Here is a 19,348-nt window from a genome sequence, read left to right as displayed (position 1 = left end):
TCTCCGTCTAAAGAATATTATCGCTCAGCGCGGGACGCGCCCACATTTATCGGAAGTTTCTCGAATGCTATCGACGGTTCTTGCTGCTGTCTGCTGTCACCGAAGCTTGTGTAACCTGATTGCATGTGCGACGCGAATTGTGTCGAACTTTCTGAAAGACACGCGGGCACCAGCGATTACTCTGGAACCTTCGATGGCTCATGTAGGAAAAAGCCGGTGCGCTTGACCGGCAAATCAGATTTCGAAGACCGCCGACTATGTTCGCCACTATCGTTGTGCTTTAAGTATAGCAGGTTTTTGTGGGCACGGGCTCGCCCAGTCAAGGTTAATTACCTCATTCACACTATTGCTACTGTCTTCTTTGCCGTCACTACAACGTGACAGTATGAAACATGCGAGCCACGAACGGCGGGGACCGATGAAAGCGGTCAATGCATATTCGTACTTGGCATTAGCCGGGCCGCTCGTTTCGTACTATTGTCTGCTCGCGTCAGTTGTCGCTCACGAACGTTGGGTTTGTTTGATTTCGCCTTGTTCGCGCTTGTATCGACTGTCCTGTTTTCAAATTGTTTATTGACAATGATGTGTTCAAGCCGGGACGTCCTGATAGAAATTATTTTTTAGAGACAGTGGGCCATGTAAAATTGTTCATACAAGAAAGCGGAGGCGACACCCAGTACCTCATTGACTTTAGAATGTAGCGACGTAGCAACAGAAGCGAGCATGCCAACGTGATTGTGATCAGCGGCAACGACGTTGTCATCTTCCTAAGGCACGAGTCGCGTTACGAACGGAAGCCGAAGAACGTAGACACAGAGCTGACCTGGCAGCAGACGAAGGAAAAAGCACGCGAGAGCTCCTACCTCCAGGGAGGAGGCGAGGTTTTCATGCTGTCACGTTACTGGCACAGCTGATCGCCATGGGTTGGTGTGGCAACTCTGCCGCAGCGGCGTTTTAAAGGAACGGACAACCTATTTTCATGGCACTTATTTTTTTATTGTGACGAAAAGCTTACTGGCAGAGTATCTAATCGTGAAGTGGTACCATGGAAAACACAGTGGAACATCTTTTTATCAGAATTCTTACGTCTGCACTGAGGATGTAGCCGTTCAGTGCAGGCATGCTCAAAACGGTGGCATGTGAGCGGCCTAGCCGTAATACGCCAGCATTAGTAGGAGGCAGACGTAATAAAGTAATATTTCGTTTGTGAAGTCGATGTCTCTGCGTTTCATCTTTTCCCATGTGTTAAGGTATTTCTGCGATTATAACTACGTGTTTTCGTGGTTTCCTGTTCAACTGCTTTGGTATTTAACCAGCCAAAACAAACGCAATTGGATCGAAAATGAAACGACGCTTTTACACGTAATAAGCAGTTCAGCGTGTTGACGCGCACCTTTTCATTTCCGAAGTATAGAAGAATGCGCTATTGTTTTATCATATAGCAACTCCAATTTTAAGCCGTAACTATGGTGTACTTAACAGCCGACTTACGTCCAGTAATCTTATAGACGGCATCTGAAGTACGACTACAACTGAAGCACCGCCAGGCGTCGCCGCACACTGGTTTTTGAGACTTCCCATGCCTAGTTTAAATTATAATTCCTACTTAAATCGCGAAGAGCGTGCTCGATTCTTATCAATATATATATAATAGTCTTTTTTTTTCCATCAGCGTCTCACAACACATTCTGGCAAGTTGTCAGTTCCTTAACGCCAGCGGCGCGCCGCGCGCGTTGTAGTGCAAGTGTGTATGGAGCTTTCTTCGGCGATGGTCGCCCCTAGATAGCGCCACAGCAGCGCGCGTCATCTGTTCACCGATGACGTCATCGATAAGGCATGTGGCGAGCGTGTCAAAACAAAGCGCTGCCTGGGCGAAGGTCTGTCTGAGGCGCCTTCATTGAATCGCGCCCACGCGTCACCTGCAGGTTGCCTCTCGTGATGTTTCGATTAGCGAGGCATTTGCCCAGAACTTAGGTCATTTACAACGTGGCGCACGAGACCGCCTGTAGGCGTCAGCCAAGATATCGCGAAACGAAAACACGTGTAGGGCTGCTCTCTAATCTCGCATTACGGAGCGTCGCAATCGTCGGTGAATTATTTTCTTCCGCGCTACTTCGGTGGACGGATCAAGTAGAAGGGCCGTAAGCACGTCTGTAATGGTGGCGCACATAGGTAAACTATGAACTTAAAAACTTTGTTCATTGTGGGGCCCAGCAGCGCTTTATCGTAACTACGGAGGAGGTAAGAGCTACTTGAATTATTTCAACGTTTCCAGGAGAATTATTGCGGGTATTGCTGACAAAACCTAATGTTATACTGGCAAGGAATAAGGTAATTGGGGTCTCGCAACTACGGTTCGCAGTAATTGCCATGCGGAAATTGTAGCGCTACTATGAGATGCGGATACTTAAAAATATATTTTTCTTCTACAGCGTACGATACGTAGTCGAGGTCCCTTTACAAACCTATTTTCTATTTTCAAATTTTAGGTTATGCGTTTGAAGAAAGAAGGAGAGATGGTGATTCAAAGGCGGTCCAAAATTCGACCTTATTTTGTCGAAGATCCGTTGGTTGCTTACTTTTGCGATGCTTTCTTCATTACGTCGTTTTGTTTGATTGCGATGACGTGTTCCAATGTGCGTAGCATACTGAAAATAAAAGTAACAGAAATATTTCGTTAACCTTCATGTAACGGACGCTGGAGTAACTACAGGACTTTTCCTAAAGCGAATCCTTGAAAGTACGTCTCTCGCCCTATATACGCGTGGATGTATATACGGTGTTTCAATGAGCTCCGAATAAAAGTATCGTGAAACTTGCTTATGTAACATTTTATGCAGACCGCCGAAGCTGTGCGTGTTTGCGCGCTGTCCAGAAATAATCGCCAAGCATCTTCCTCACGCTCGAAATTTTCGCGACGTTAGAATTCACACATTCCGTTTTCTTTGATATCGAGAATATAGGAGGTTGTATTGGTGGTATCCCCTGCCTTTGTTAAGAAAAGCCATTCCTTATTAACCAAGAACATTTTTAGGTAATACGCAGGTTTGTTTAGCAATTCTCTAAGAAAAGCGAGCAGGTATGCAGGTTTAAAAGAGCAATTACAAATTATGAAGTCCTGTTTTCTTTCCTGGCTGCCGGAGAGAAGATGAAGCAAGACTTGTACGCAGAGTAGTCCCAGTGAGACCCGTCAAAATGACATGTTCTGTAAAGTCAATACTTAAGCAAGTTGCGTAGCGTTAGTATTGAATACTGAGGGGGGAAGCGCAGAAGAAATATTACTTATAATAATGCCTCGTTTTTCGTGCTCAGCTTTTGCGCGCTCCCCCTTTCAATATTCAGTTGTGCATTGATGCTTACACACATTGATAATTCTTTTCACATAAAAATATAAAGCTACAGCTGCAGTAAAGAGAACTTGAATAACGTTTCCAGTTGGGCTTCTTAACTAGGACATCGTGAGGGAGAAAAAGCGCGCAATCAGGCGAAGACAAAGGTAGGCACATAAAAATGACTCACACGGCATCTTACTTTTACGGAAACGTTTATTTGGCTGGCAGGCGGATTATGTACTGGAAACTATAACACAAGAGTAAGGAAAAACTGGATTGATTCGGTTTGAACTGCATTGAAATACATTGATTCGGTCGCAGGACCATCGCTTTAGTCTAACCGGTTATGCCTTATCTCAGGAGCGTAGTGATCGGCCGCTCACCGCTCGAAAGCTGCGGTCACGGCTAACTAAATTATGGTAAGCAGGCCGATTGCCTCGTCAACGTCGTTCTCAAATGGAATGTTGTATGGCCACCACTGGAGTACCTCGGTCAGGAGAAGTTTAGGCGATTAGCAAAAATACGGTCCTTCACCTGTCAGCCGCCCAAATTGGCACGTCCACGGCGGAGACGCCATCAGTGCAAGGATAAGGCCCATCACCTGTCCACCGCCCCATTTGACATGTCCACGCTGGAGACGGAGTCAATGCGCGATCCCCCATCCCCTGCTTGTGCCCAGTGATGAGCGTGTTTCCAAGAAAGCCCTCTTCGGAGAGAAAGGGCAACAATCCTCCGAAGTGGTGAGATCCGACGTCATCGGTATCCTGATGCCGGATTGGGGGAGGTGACTGAACAATGACGACGCTCGGGATAAGAACAGCGACGGACGCCTGGAGAGATCGGCTGCTACAACTTCTTCATGAACTTCTTCTGTACTCTGGATTTTCTCGTAGATATGTAAATATAAACTTGTTTGCAAAACGTCTTGGATGTCAGGCCCAGCCTTATGTTCCCTTACTCCTCCGAAATCAAAGCATACTCCACGTCTTCGGATTCCAAGTCGCCACAGCACCTCAGTGCGGCGGAAAGCTCTTTCACAAAGTAAAAATATCCGCTGGCTTGTGGGAGCAGGGGAGAGAACACGAGAGAGAGCGTAAACTTTTATTTCAAATCAACAAGATTTGAGTCCGGCGTCTTTTTAGTGGGTCCGGGCACCCGCCGCGGACACGGTTCCGAGACCTTGTCTCGAAGCGGCTTCCTCGGCTCGCTGGACGGCCCAGAGTTGTGCTGTCAGTTCAGAGCTGAGCAGTGCGGTCATCCAGCGTGACCGGAGGCTGGCGGTGGAAGAGACAGAGGGGTCGGCACTGCCCGACTTGTTTGTTAGCTCCCGACACTCCCATAACATGTGATTTAGTGTGGCAACCTTGCCACACGATGTGCATCTGTTTGTAGTGTACATGTCTGGATACTTGACGTGCATGAGTCTGGGGTTTCTGTAAGAGTCTCTTTGTAATTGTCTGAAGTGTTCTGCTTGCGTCCTGTCTGACCTAGCGTGAGCGAATGGGTATATGCGTCTTTGTAATTGGTAGTGTGCCGTGATGTCGTGAAAACTGGTCATACGATCCTCCCATGCCCAGACGTTTGCAGTACCCCGCGGGGGCTCTTCCTCCGATGCTGCTCGGTGAGTCAGGCCTCGAGCAACACGAAGATCAGGAGCTAAAAAGAAAGGAGGAAGGCTGTTATTCCCAACTTTCTCGAAATCTCGCAGAGCTTAAGTAGGTAGGTCACCATGAGCTAGTTCAAGCTGTTTCTTCTGCACCTAGAACATTTCTACACTTACACAGGAAAATTTGTCCAAGCTCTCAGGAGAGGCCAGAAAGCAAGAATAAATAGACGGAACGCTTAAGGCAATGCATTCGCGTGCAAGATACATATACCTTGCGGCAAAGTTTGTATCGGCCAAGCTTGCCGTTGCATACACGGTCGGTGTAGTCAGGACCTTTACAAATTCAGTGTGCTGAATTCAAGAGAACCGTGGTGTGCACTGCCCTGATTGCGGCTGTACACGCGCCTTCGATAAAATGTGGGATGAAATACAGGCACAAATGAGCACTTTCAGGGAAATAATTGAGCCTACCGAAACAGCACGAGCGGGTAGAAATTGTGCAACGTGTGATTCTGCGGCTTTGTCCGAAAAAGAGATAACATTTTTTTTGCAACCACCGCCATAGCGTGGTAGTATTAGAAGAAGCAGTCTAAATGCAGCTTTTTCATGTTTTGTTATGGTTTTCAGTACATCATCTTTGCCGACAATGTTGTTACGGGGATGTTCGGAGTATAAGACAGTATTTACAATGTATATGCAAGCAGAGTCAATGGGCTTAAAATGTCTGACTAGTAACAACACACAGCAGCCAGCGTTTCGCCGATGTTCTTCCTCTCTCACTTCTTTCATCCTTTCGTAACAGGACCCCCGGTTGGTGAAGCGCAGTCTCGGCGCATGGTGGGCGAAGAAGCGCGAGCGAACTATGGCTTCAGCCGCGAAACGTGCACGACGTCAACAGGCGGCGGTCTTGAGAATGAATGAAACTGTAATGTCACGATCTAGTAATTGACGCCGTTAACTTGACGTAGGACATCATAAGGCCCTGTTTAGCGAGAGAGAAGCTTCTCGGAGAGGCCGACCCAATGACATCGTGACGAATGCAGCGCCCAAGAACCTGAGGCGAACTGAACATCGCGATGACCCCGGTGGTAACGCTCTTTTTTCAGATACTGCGAGTCTAATAAGCGAGATCGGGCGACTTGACGCGCCATGTGAGCACTATCGAATACATCACGAGCGTACTCAGTGGCAACGCGGGGCACAGAAGGTAGGATGGTGTCAAAGGGCAAAGTCGGGTCGCGACCATGCATACAAAAGATGAAAGGACGTATATCCTGCGGTGTCATGTCGGGACGAGTTATACGCGAATGTCATGTAGGCCAGCGTGGCGTCCCAGTCGTGGTGATCGTTGGAAACGTACATCGACAGCATCTCTGTGAGTGTTCGGTTGAGACATTCCGTGGTAGGCGGTGTACAGCTTGTGCTAAGTGGCACAAAAGCTGAGGAGTCCACAACTCGAGACAAGAACGAGCAGCCGCGGCCTGTAAGTAACTGTCGAGGTTCAGCGTGCTGGAGAATGTCGTCGTGAAGGAGAAAATTGGCGACGTCAGTTGCGCAACTAGTCGGCAACGCCTTTTTTATCGCGTATCATGTCGCGTAATCAGTAACGACGTGATACGTGTTCTTTAGAAGATCTGTCAAAGGCCGAGCAACGTCAGTGAAGTTATTGATGAAACGTCGAAAATAAGAACACAGGCCGACGAAGCCGCGCTCGTCAGAAGCAGAACGTGGCACAGGGAAACTGCGTACTGTGCGAACTTTTTACGGATCTGGTTGGACACCGGATGCGTCAGCGAGGTTTCCCAACACGGTAATCTGACGGCGCCCGAATTGACACTTCATGGAGTTCATTTGGAGACCGACGTTTCGGAAAACAGTAACAATGGCAGTGATTTGGGTACGATGGCTGCCGAGCGTGCGAGAAAAAACAATAATGTCGTTAAGGTAACAGAGTCAGGTGGTCCATTTGCAGCCTCGAAGAAGAGAGTCAATCATGCGTTCAAATGTCTCAGAAGCGTTGGATATGCCAAAGGGCATGACTTTGAACTGATATAAGCCATCCGGCATGATGAAGGCCGTCTTCTCGGGGTCCATTTCATCAAATGAAAGGTGCCAGTAGCTGGACCGAAGATCAACCGACGAGAAGTATTTAGCTTCGTGCAAGCAGTACAAGGTGTCATTGATGTCTGGTAGTGGTCTTTTCGGGTGATTTTGTTTACATGGCGATAATCGACGCAACAACGCCAGGTACCATCCTACTGTTTTCACAAGGACGACAGGCGAAACCCAAGGCCTGGCTGATGGTTCGATGACCCCTTTGCGGAGCATTTTGTCCGCTTCTGATTGGATGACTCGACCTTAAGCATGCGATACACGATAGGGACTCCGACGAATAGGATTCCTGTCTCCGATGTTGATACGGTGGTGAACAGCATATCTTTGTCCTAAAGGCTTGTCGCCGAAATCGAAGACATCAAGGTGCGATTCGAGGAGGACACGCATGTCCCTGGCCTGTGCAGTGGGGAGGCCAGGTGCAATCATCTTCGCCAAGTCATGCGTTAAGGAACCATAGCTGTGGGCTGCAATTGGTGCTAAGAAACCACTCTCGGCATTCAGACGCTCAATGTCCAATTCAGAAGTATTGGAAACACTGGTCAAGAACATGCCGGCTGGAAGCACTTGGGGGTACTGCCTGAAATTCAGAAGCGGAAGAACGATGTTGTTATTATTAGTCGTCACCAGCGTATGCAGCAGAGCAACGTTCCGGTTCAAAAGCACGTCTATGATGGGGCGAAGCACATATTCACCGTCGGGTATCTGAAACGACATAAGTGACTGCCTAAGGTGAAAGACGCACATCTTGAAGCGAACACAAGTGCCGTGTAGAGGTGCTCGGAGCATCGGCGACTTGAGGCAATTCCAATTGAAGAATGCCGGTTGCGCCGCCGATGAGAGCGGAATGATGGAATAAAAAGTCCAATCCAAGGATAATGCCGTCAGGGAAGTTGTCGATCACAGCAAAGAAAACAGAAGTAGGGCGGCCGGATATACATATACGCGAAGTACACATTCTAAGTGCAACCAGCACGCCGCCTTCGGCCACAAGAAGGACTCGGGCAGCTGCTGGGGTTAGGACCTTCTTTAAACGTGTACGTCACATTTCGCAGATGCGCAGGATACACAGGAGCCCACGTATCACAGATACGTGGGCTCCTGTGTAGACCAGTGCTTGGAAAGCTAAGCCCTCTATTTTAACGTCAATTACACTTCTCTTTGTGGGCACAGACAGAGGATTTGCTGCAGTAGTGGGCAATGCAGGACCCCCTCCCAGGGCTGCATTTTTTAGTTTTCCGAAAGGCTGCGGCCAAAAGCCACAGGGGACGAAAGGTCACGTGGCTGTGGCGAACGGGAAGATGGGCGATGTGTTTTTGGTGAACGAGAATGGTGTCCGCGCGGCGATGGTGAGCGACTGTACCAGGTGTTCCTAGCAGAGTTTTCGGCGCTGTTAGACTCCGCGGTGGACAAAACATTGCGGATATCTCCATTAAAGCGGCTCAGGTTGGTCGGCGTGCCAGGTAATGAGGGCCACGAGTCCCGACAGTATCTGGCGACATCACTAATGCGGCGACAGGTGAAACATATCGGCACGCCGTCCGCGGTTCTCTACTCAGTCGGGTTGCGATAACGCGGTGGGGAGCGTCGGGGTGGAGCAAAAATAGCAGAAGGGCGTTCGTGGTCTCTGGGGTTGGTGACAGCAAAGACAGAATGTAGGCCAAAGTTTTCAAGTTCCTGTCGAACGATGGCTTGCACGAGGGGAACTAAAAAAGGGGTAGCATCAGGGCTACGCGAACAGAAAGCTGCGGGCGCCATCGTGTCCAGTTCACGTCGAACGATTCGCACCACGTCCTCTGATGGTGACGCATGCTGCTGTGCGGGCTGAGCTTTACACGTCGACGTTGCGGCAGTATTGGCAAGTCTGGTGACTGGGAGTAGGACGCGTCGGCTTTTGCCCTGCTCGAATTGTCGGCGCTCTTTGATGATAGCATCAACTGTGGAGCAGCTTTTGCACATGAGCAGAATAAAGGCGTCGTCAACAATTCCTTCTCAGCTTCTGTCATGTCGTGACCGGCTTTACGACAAAGTGCCAACATGTCCTGGTTATGCGAAGCATAGGACTCTGTGGGGAATCGGGCATGAGAGGCCAGCTCCTGCTTGGCGGCAATTTTACGGCCGGATGGTTTGCCAAAAACCTCCGTTAACTTCTTTTTGCATTAGTCTCAGCTGGTCAGCTCCTCTTCATGGTTTTCGAGCCACACCTTAGCCGTGCCTCTTAGGTAGAACAACAGGTTAGCTAGCATAAGCATAGAGTGTCATCTGTTGATTCCACTCGCGTTCGTACACAGCAACCTACTATTCAACCTCGGTGCCATCAATCCCACAGAATGTTCCGCGGTCCTTGGGTTGCGCATCCACAACCGAAGGGGACAGCGACGTAGCGGGCAATGGCGACGTTGGAGGTGGCAACGACGTTGATCCCGAGTGCTTACCGTCATTCATGGTGAGGACGGTGATGCGACGTCCACTACGGAGCTCCGTTTCCAGCCGTGATACCCCGCACCTCCCACCAATATGTTACGGGGATGTTGGCAGTATATGACTGTATATACAATGTATATACAAGCAGAGCCAATGAGGTAAAATGGCTGACTAGTAACAACACGCAGTAGCCTGCGTCTCGCGATCTATTCGTTCCTCTCTCTCTCTTCTTTCATCCTTCCCTAACAATATAAACAGTTTGTTGAAAGTACAGAGCCATGCGAGTCATTTCTGAACGTCTCTTCGTCTTCGTCACAATCGGCGCTGTGCACCCTGTGCGAAAAAGATGAGAGAGAAAGGAAACGCGGACATAAGTGTTACCTTACAAATAAGGTTTGTTAAAATTCAGCATACCACTATAAACATTATGTGTTCTGACGCATGTGGTATCCGCGTACTCGAGCATGGCGTTATCGCTCGCCATCCATGCGCTGTCCTACCAATTATGCCGACAACCAGCGCTGCCTTGCACATCAGCCAGGAGCCTCCGTGGTTCCGTATCCTGCAGCATTTGTACTGAAAACCCATCGCCAGCAACATCAAGCTTCCGCCAGCCGGTAAATCTTCATCTCTCGACGTGATTCGCCAGCGGGCATCGAAAGACGCCAAGCATGCGAATGTGCCAAATATTTGTTCTTCTGCCGAAGGTTTGTCCCCATCCCCATTTGAACTACAAACGCACAAGTAGTGTCACTTTGCTGCTTATTCCATGCCCAAGTGTACTTGCTTGCATTGCCTGTGAATTCGTACATGTGCTTAAACTTTTAATACTAGGTGGTGATGTAGAATTAAACCCCGGGCACCGCAAGCCCGATCCTAATACACGCAGCTCAGGTCATGTAGCAGATTAATGACGTTAAAGAAATTCAACGAAATCTGCAGAAAGAATTGAACGATATAAATGACAGACTAACAGCCGTCGAAGAAAAGATGGAGTCAATTCAAAATGTTAGAGAGGATGACCTTGCCACTGCAGTATCGCCTGTCGTGCTCCCTGAAACAGCTGTCATTTCTAGTCGGTTAGATGACTTTGAAGACAGATCATGACGTGAGAACCAGATATTCGACGGTTTTCCTGAGAAACCCTCCGAGTCATGGGCTGATGCAGAAAAAAAGCGTACGTGAGCTCATATCGTCCACGTTAAGCATACACTCTGTATGCTTAACGTGTCTGATGAAGCAATTGTTCCTTCACATAGGTTCAGTAAATACGTGCCAAATAAGTGCCGCCCAATTATTGCGCAGCTTTGAAGCGCTAATGTCAAAGAGGCCATTTAATTCAGCATGCAAGAAATTAAAACAAACCAGCATTAGAATTAATGAGGATTTCTGCCTTGCTACACGCACATCCCGCAAAAGGTTGCCGCAATTCGCAGAAACCACCAGAGAACCGTATTCAATTCACCACAACAGGTTGTTTTTGAATAACCAGTTCTATATGTATGTCGCGTCAACCGATAACGTATGTGATGAACGTTTTCACAATGGTTCATCGGTTGCCCATAGCCGTTACGCGTTCACATCTGCTTCAGTAACACTCATTTGTCATAGCTATCACCCAGCCGAAATAGTTCATCTAGTGACGTTAATTTTATTTTTTTCAATACTCGCAGTGTTGTTAACAAGCGTGATGACCTTTCTGATCCAATTAACACGTGTAGTACTGATGTCGTCGTACTTACAGAGACAAGGTTATCGTCCAAGGTGCGTGATAGCGAAATATTTGAGTGTATAAAGGTACTCGAATTTTATCGCTTTGACCGTGGCTCTAGATCAGGAGGACGCGTTCTGATAGCTGTTTCCGGTCACCTTGTCTGTTATTATGTTCGCGCTGAGTCACCTTTAGAAATTTTTCGTGTATGCGTGCGCATAAACCACTATGATGTAATTTTTTCCATTTGCTATCGGCCACCTAAAGCTCGGCATAATTTTTCGCCTGATTTACACGATACTTTGAATGATATTATTGTTCGGTGCCCTCACGCAACTATTTTCATTTTAGGTGACTTTAATTTCCCTATCATTGATTGGTCCAGTCTTTTTCTTGTTCTCAAAGAATGCTCAAGTGAAAGTTCTGCATTCCTGATGGTATGCTGTGATTTCAACTCCTCTAAATTAGTCACTACTCCAACAAGAACTACTTTGCCCACCGCTAACCTACTTGATCTTATTCTAACAGCAGCTCCCGATCTCGTGCATTCACTTGTTTTTTGTTTTTGTTTTTACCAGGATTGAGCGACCAATTAAAGCAGCTGGTAAGCGCCCCACCAGTGAGCCAAAATACATCAGAGATTATAAGAAGGCTGATTTTTCAGTTATTATCAGTGAACTTTAGTGAATTAGCAGCCTCTTCGGAAGGCAGCATGCCCAGCTTTTATGAGCGTACAGTAGAAAATAACTTGTCAATGTTTAGAAAGAAAGTTAAATGTCTAAGAAGCAAATGTGCACCACTCTGGGTCATCCGTCGCAAACGAAGGTCACCTTGGTTTAATGTGTCCTTATGGCGCTTTCATAATCAGAAAATAAAAAGGTTTTCTTCGAAATATAGAATTCTGGAATGGTTACGGTGACTGGACCGCATATCAATACATCACGCGACAATATAAAAACTCGATTAAGCACGCTAAGCACACTTTCTTTGGCACTAATTTACCTGCTTTGTAAAAAGACCACCCCAAGAAGTTCTGTAATGTTGCTAAGGGTGCACTTGAAAGCGTATTATCAATAACTGACGACAGTAGCGTAACCGTTTTTCGTTCGCAATGTTCTTACGTCTTCAACGAACTATTTCCAAAAATACCTTTAGCTGAGCTTGTTGAGCGCCTGCAAGAATATTGTGACGCGAACTTTCGTGCAATGATTCCTGTAGCAATTCATTATGATGGTATCGTTGGCCTTATCAGCAATTGAAAGCTTGCGTCGTCATGCGACATCGATGGTGTAAACGCAGTTTTTGAAAAGTGCGGTTCCTGAACAACGCGGTTTTCACGAGCACAAGCTTGTCCATTTCTTTTGTTTGAACTTTTCGCTCAGACTTTAAATTCTGGTGTGTTGCCTTGTGATTCGATGGCTGTCAAATGGGTGCTGTTTTTTTAAATCTGGTTACACTCATTATGCTCTAAATTATAGGCCTATAATCTGACCTAAGTCTGGCCAGTGTCCCTTGTAAGATTTTTGAACATGTCATTTATTCTTACCTGGTTCACTTTCTTGAAGCTAATTGTTTTTTCACATCTCATCAGCCCGCTTTCAAACATGCATTCTCCTCTGAAACGCAATTTATTTCATTTAATAATGACCTATTAGTAGCCCTAGATTGGGATGTTATATTGATTGTGTATTAGATTTCTCTAAGGCTCTTTACCTTGTCTGCCATGAACTACTTTATCTTAAGCTCAGTAAACTAAATCTTTATTCTAACATTCTTGCACAGTTAAAAAAGTTTTCGTTAAACCGAGAGCAATTTGTAGCTGCTAATGGCTATGATTCTTCTCTCTGTCCTGCCCTTTCAGGGGTGCCCCAATGTTCTGCTCTTGTGCCCCTTGTTTTTCAAATTTACATAAACGACTTATTTGATTGTGTTAATTCCTCTTGTATCGGGAATGACGCACGTGCCATGCCTGGTGCGGCGATTCATCGTGCTCGCCTAGATTAGATATGCGCCTTGGTTGCCACACCCCTTGCGGCTATAAAAGCACTGTACGTTCAGCAATAAAGAGCATTTGGTCGCTGGCCACCTCGACTGATACATGGTGTCAAGAGTGGGGTAGCTCACTTCGATGGAAACACGATGGAGCAACTTCTGAAGCTTCCTGAACCACTACTGTTGTCTGGGAATATCGCCAAGAACTGGGAATAGTTCCAGCAGAAATTCGAGCTTTTTCTGGAAGCAACGGAATCGCCAAAAAGAGCCCCGAACCACGGCCGCCAAAACAGCACTGCTGCTCAGCACTGCCGGAGCAACAGTGCTGAGCACTGCTGCTCCGGCAGTGTTCATGCATGTTCAGCAGTGTTCATGCATGTTCGGCAGTGTTCATGCATGAACACTGCCGGAACACTGCATGCTCCGGCAGTGTTCATGCTACCGTTGTTAAGAAATTCAAGGAGTACTGCCAAGAACAACAGAATGAAGTCTATGAGCGGTACATATTCCGATCCAGAGTGCAAGGCGAAGGGGAGTCACTCGAGCATTTCTTGCGGGACCTCAGAAAACAAGCAAGAAGCTGAAATTTTTCGGGAATAGCTGATTTCTTAATCCGCGACCAAATAGTGTTTGGCACCAGTAGCCCACGACTGCGTGAAAAGCTCCTCAAAGAAAAAGACGACACTTGCCAAGGCTGAGTTGATTTGCAAAGCGGAGGAAGCAGCATCGCTGCAAAACAATGCATGGGCGCAGCCCGATAAGCACGTGGCGCTGGTCATGAAGCGGTCTGGGCATGTTCGCAAAGCGGAGCATGCGGTGCAAAAAGAACCGTCGGCACAGCCCGATAAGCAAGTGATGCAAGACAAGCAGCAATCTCGGAAATGCGCCAGATGCAATCGTTTGCACGCCATACCCGGCAGATGCCCTGCGTTCGGCAAAACGTGTTTCATATGCCGAGGTGTTAACCAATTCGCAGCTTGCTGCAAGAAGGGCCCGCAAATCCGAGAAGTAGGCGAGGAGCAAGACAGCTTCGACATTCTCGATGTGACAGTCTCGAGCATCGACGCGAGAGCGGACTGGGTAGTACATGTGAAAGTGGCTGACCAGATGGTTAACTTCAAAGTGAACACGGGATCTCAGGCCAGCTTGCTGCCCTACTCTATCTACCGACGATGCAAGACGGCAGCAGATTTGAAACCGAGCTCTTCGGTGCTTCGATCACACAGCGGTGGTGTCGTTCGACATTTCGGTATGGCAAGGCTACCAGTGACCGTGAACGGCCGGTCTAAGGACGTCAACTTCTATGTCGTCAAAAAGGGCAACCAAGCTATACTGGGACTACTAGCATGCGAGTCGCTTGGTCTGGTATCACGTGCAGTGGATGCTGTAAAAGAAGGAAGCACCACAGCGGGCGGCAGTGAGGACGTTCTAACCTTATTCCGCCAGCTTTTTCAGGGAACAGGCAGCGTGAGTCGCCAGTATAAAATGGTCCTACGCAAGGATGCGACGCCAGTTGTCCAGCCAGCTCGGCGGGTGCCCTTGGCGCTGAGGGAACCTCTGAGGGAGGAGCTGGAGCGCATGCAGCGAAGTGGCATCATTGAGAGGGTCCAGAAACCGACAGACTGGGTGAGCCCTTTGGTTATCGTGCGGAAGAAAGACGGAAAAATACGGGTTTTCATGGACCCTAGAAGTATCAACGAGTGGATACAGCGAGAGCATTTTCAGATGCCAAGACGCGAGGACATAGAAGCTGAGCTCGCCGGCGCGAAGTACTTCACGCTCCTCGATGCAAGGGCGGGTTTTCATCAGGTACCTTTGGATGACTCCACAGCAACTATATGCACGTTCGGTACTCCGTTCGGGCGTTACCGGTTTTTGAGGCTCCCGTTCGGAATCTCATCAGCCCCGAAAGTTTTCCAGAAAATCCTGAGCGAAATATTTGACGGCTGTCAAGGTGTGGGAGTGTACATTGATGATATTCTAATATGGGGCTCGTCTAAGGAAGAACACGATACGCGCCTGCGGAAAGTGCTGCAAGTGGCAGAAAAAGCAGGCTTAACTTTCAACGCTGAAAAGTGCGAGGTTGGAGTGACTGAAATTAAATTCTTGGGTGACGTCATTAGCCACGATGGAATAAAGCCTAACCCAGCGTTGACGCAGTCGTTGAGGGAGACTCCATGCCCAACGAATAAAGCCGCTGTCCACAGAATGCTAGGAGTAGCAAATTATTTCAGCAAGTACTTGCCTAATCTCGCAGAACGTACTACGCTTCTTCGCAGCCTCATCAAAAAGGACTCTGTCTTCGAGTGGACGGAAAACTACGCTATTGAGTGGAGGATGATCTGCGACATGCTTAGCAGTGCGCCTCTCCTAGCTATTTTCAACCCAGCCAGAGAAACTAAAATCGTGGCAGATGCATCAAAGCATGGTTTGGGGGCTGCACTTTTACAGCGCCACGGTGAAAACTGGCGGCCAGTCGCTTATGCCTCGCGTGTAATGGCCAACTCGGAGCAGAGGTACTCGCAGATTGAAAAGGAAGCATTGGGGATAACGTTCGGCTGTGAAAAATTTCATCACTTCGTATACGGACGTAAAACTGTTATCGAGACTGACCACCGTCCACTGCTTGGTGTTGCAGCGAAAGGAATCAGTGATATGCCACCCAGGCTTCAACGTTTTTTCTTGAGGCTAATGGCTTATGATATTGAACTGCAGTATGTACCAGGAAAGAAATTCTTTCTCGCAGACATGCTATCCAGGGCTCCAGGGACAGCGACTAAGGCCTACTCCGACGACACGGAAGATGTGGAGGTCCACGCGGTTGCAGTCATGTCAACCTTGGTAAGCGCTAGAACACTGGCCCGTCTGGCCAAAGCAACGGCGAATGATCAGGTATTGCAGTCAGTGATGCGCTACATTAATGGCCACGGTGACATTGTGGGAATAATGAAGCCATTCGCGTCCGAGCTCTCATTGATTAAAGGAATTGTTTTTAAAGGCAGCAAAGTTGTAGTTCCGAAGTCAATGCGAAAGGAAGTTCTCGAACGTATTCATGAGGGACACAATGGCTTGAACAAGTGCCAAGCAAGAGCCAGGGGCCTAGTGTTCTGGCCGGGGCTGAACTCTGATATCAAAAACCTGTTGCAGAGTTGTGCAGTTTGCCGCAAATATACGTACAAACAGCAAAGTGAGCCTTTTATTATCAGACCTACACCGGCCCATGCATGGTACCGCGTGGGCGTTGACATTTTTCAGTACGGAGGCAGCTCATACCTGTCGGTTTTTGATGCCCATTCGAACTTCCCGGAAGTGGAGAAGCTGACTCGTACAACATCCAGTGCCGTAATTGAGAAGTTGAGCGCCATCTTTTCAATATACGGCATTCCAATGGAAGTCCACACGGACAATGGGCCGCAGTTTTCGTCTTATGAATTTGCTCTCTTTGCATCCAGGTACGACTTCAGCCACGTCACGTCAAGCCCCGAGTTCCCGCGATCGAATGGACTCGCTGAGAAGGGGGTTCAGATTGTGAAAAGAATCCTAAAGAAAACGGAAGAAACAAAACAAGGCTTCTGGCTCGGGTTGCTCAACTACAGATCCACTCCGCTCGAAGATGGCCGCTCCCCTGGTGAACTCTTGCAGGGCAGGAGGCTTCGCACTCTACTCCCAGACTTCAGGCAGCAGCCAAGCATACCAGTATTCAAGCGAGCCCAGGCAGACACTCGGGGGAGAACGTTACCACCTCTCCATACCGGCAATGTCGTGAGAGTACAGGAAAAGACATGAAATCGCCGAGCTCAAGTTACCGAAGCAGTTGCACCGAGGTCTAATCGAGTAGTTACCGAGGACAACAGAGTGCTACGTCGCAGCCGACAGCATCTGCTTCCAACTGGTGAGCTGTTCCAGCAAGAAGCCCTCGAATGTGACGACCGGGAGAGCGAACGAGCGTGTGAAGCACTGCAACCCATGGCACCTGCTGCAACTGGAGACTCGCCTGTGAGCTCCGAGAACATTCCGCAGGCGCCGCCGCCCGTGACTACGACTGGACCGACTGTGAGCTCAACGGCTCCGCAGGCTCTTACATTGCGCCGATCTACCAGAGATAGGAGACCACCGCAGCGCCTGCGGTACGACCGCAATTTCAACCAAGTACTTGACATCTATTCTCCACAGGAGGGAAGATGTATCGGGAATGACGCACGTGCCATGCCTGGTGCGGCGATTCATCATGCTCGCCTAGATTAGATATGCGCCTTGGTTGCCACACCCCTTGCGGCTATAAAAGCACTGTACGTTCAGCAATAAAGAGCATTTGGTCGCTGGCCACCTCGACTTGTATACCTCTATTAGGCTTATTGCAGAGGACTGCGTTGTATATCGCAAGATTTTCTCTGATAATGACACATCGCTACTACAGTGTGACCTTAATATTTCTGATTGGTGTAACACATGTAGCACTCCAGCACAAACAGCACTGAGATATACGTGCGGAAAAGAATGTTACAATGGTTAGAGACAACTTGCGGAGCCCCATCGGCAAACTATCACTTGTACTGATTATCTGCGCATTTGCGTAAGATTGCGCCCACTAGAAGTTTCTGAAGAGCACCTAAACTTCGAACATAGAAAAAATTGGTGGCTGAGCACGCTTTCATTCCAACTACGGTTTGTCGTAGTGCCTGAATTTGCAGTGTATTATGACCTGTGAGTTTCTTTGCAGAAATATTGCCGTTGCACATGAGATTGGTAAGCAAAAGACAAGCACTGTTTTTTTTATCTTCAGTATCTACATCTCAGAATACGCAAATACTTATCCCTTTTCTAGAGACGAATAAAATGCGACTTTGTGTGGCAGATGATGAACATAAGTTATTTTTTGCGTTTCAGACTTTGTAAAGCAACGATGTGTGTCCGGAGTATCAGATTCAACGCAGTGTGTTACTGACTCTGACAGTTTACTTTGAAATGCCATATTTCAAAAGTTCCAGTTGTTCGTGGACACACTCGCACCAGTAAGCAAGTGATACAAGGCCGGTAACGGCTAACAACGTTACAGGGCTGATTTCTAGTATGCCTTATATCTATGTCCGTGAAATGAATGTCAGATACATATAAAATACGTTTAGCTCAGAAGTATGTTATTACCATTCAGAAGTTATAACAAATCAAAAACGTTAAAATATGATTCCATAGCCATGTGCCGTAAAAGGTATATTGTTTTAATACACATGCCAGTGTTCCTTCTCTTAGCGATGCCGTTAACGTAGCCTGACGATTTTATATCCTCTCATCGACTTCGGTAATCCATTCCTCGTCAGAGCACCGCCACACATAGTGGGAAAAAGTACGTGACATCTGTGTCTCGGAAATATCACAGCCTGATACTTTTTTAATTGGGACTAACGTGGGCTAAAGAAAAGGTGCATTGCACTTCTTCCTACGAGCAATTATATGGCAGCTGCACCACATCCATGCATGGAGAGCTGCGTTTAGCTGAAGCTGTAATTCGGAATACAGGTTAAGAATAAATTGTTACCTTGAGACCAGCGAGTCCCCTTCTGATGGTCCTGAGATTACCTTCCAACGCGCTCAGAGACGTTGAAAAGAGAAGTAAAGCAAAAAGCTGCTTTCTCATTGTGGTTGTCTCGGAAAGTGTCCCCTCTGCTAATAGAGGCTGAGAGCGTTCGAACAGCTACTACGAGGAAAATATAAAAGCTGTAGATTTGGAATAACGGCTAACGCTGTCTGTCTATTGTCACGTACGGTTCACAGGTGCACAGCGACACAAACGCAGCACCGCAGTTGCTTTCACGATTTCTTGGTACAGGTATGCTCTTTCAATACGTACATTCATTGGCAAGGATAAAATGGAATCGTGAGCTTGGTGACGAACAAAAAGTCGCAGTTTCACCGGAAAGTGGAAGCATCGATTCGACAGCAAATAATAGACAGCTAAGCAAATTAACGACAGTAGTTTCATCAGTCATATAAGCTTGCGAACAGTCGCTTACTAGCTAAAATAAGAAGCATGGTTTAAGCGCGCACAGGCACACCTGCGGACATTGCACTCAATGAGTGCTTACACTAGCTGGTAGTAGCTGGCGCTAGCTGCGCGGTAGTAGCAGCGGGTGAAATGACCTTCGTGCTGTCTATCAATTCAGCAATCTGAGC

The 19,348-nt window shown here is 47.7% G+C and overlaps 1 long non-coding RNA gene across 1 annotated transcript; it reads right to left on the bottom strand.

Annotated features, from left to right (window-relative positions):
- Positions 1-2,579: 2,579 nt before the first annotated feature.
- Positions 2,580-18,829, bottom strand: LOC129385434 (uncharacterized). The gene is made up of 3 exons (XR_008612965.1): positions 18,714-18,829; positions 3,106-4,988; positions 2,580-2,648 (listed from the first exon to the last, which is right to left on the bottom strand). It is a non-coding gene; the product is annotated as an uncharacterized lncRNA (long non-coding RNA).
- Positions 18,830-19,348: the final 519 nt, after the last annotated feature.

This window comes from Dermacentor andersoni, chromosome 7, assembly GCF_023375885.2.
Source record: "Dermacentor andersoni chromosome 7, qqDerAnde1_hic_scaffold, whole genome shotgun sequence".
Taxonomy (NCBI): Eukaryota; Metazoa; Arthropoda; class Arachnida; order Ixodida; family Ixodidae; genus Dermacentor; species Dermacentor andersoni.
The sequence above is the reverse complement of the archived record's forward strand: the minus strand, read 5'-3'. Positions and strand labels throughout refer to the sequence as shown.